Below are 455 nucleotides of genomic sequence, written 5' to 3' on the forward strand. Positions count from 1 at the left end.
CCCCGGCAGGCAGTGGCTGGCCTGGCCGGCCACTCTCGCCATTCGCCGAGGCCTCCTTCGCCGTCGTCATGCCTGCCCGTTGGTTTTATCCCGCCGCCGGGCCTGCTCCCGTCGCTTTCGGAGACCGCGTGCGTGGCCGAGAGCAGGCCGTCGGGTGGGGTGGTGGGGTCTTGGCTTGGAGGGAGACGCCGGGCGTCCGGGGCTGCGAGAATCCCAGGCGGGGGGCTACTCTGCTGACTAGGGGCACCTTCAAGTCAAGACCAGCAGCGCTGATTCCGGCGACCTGGACTTTGGGGAGTCGTCGGAGATCCCTTCGGCGGCTGCCTCGGAAGGAGCGGCGTCGCTGGTGGGAAGCGTCTCGCCCCCCGCCCCTCCTCCTCCTCCTCCTCCCTGCGAGGACATTCGGCTCCCAGGCGCCTTGAATGCTGGCGACGGCGCAGTCCTAAACAGAGCTG

Source organism: Gekko japonicus, unplaced genomic scaffold (genome assembly GCF_001447785.1).
Source record: "Gekko japonicus isolate JY-2015 unplaced genomic scaffold, Gekko_japonicus_V1.1 scaffold2441, whole genome shotgun sequence".
Taxonomy (NCBI): Eukaryota; Metazoa; Chordata; class Lepidosauria; order Squamata; family Gekkonidae; genus Gekko; species Gekko japonicus.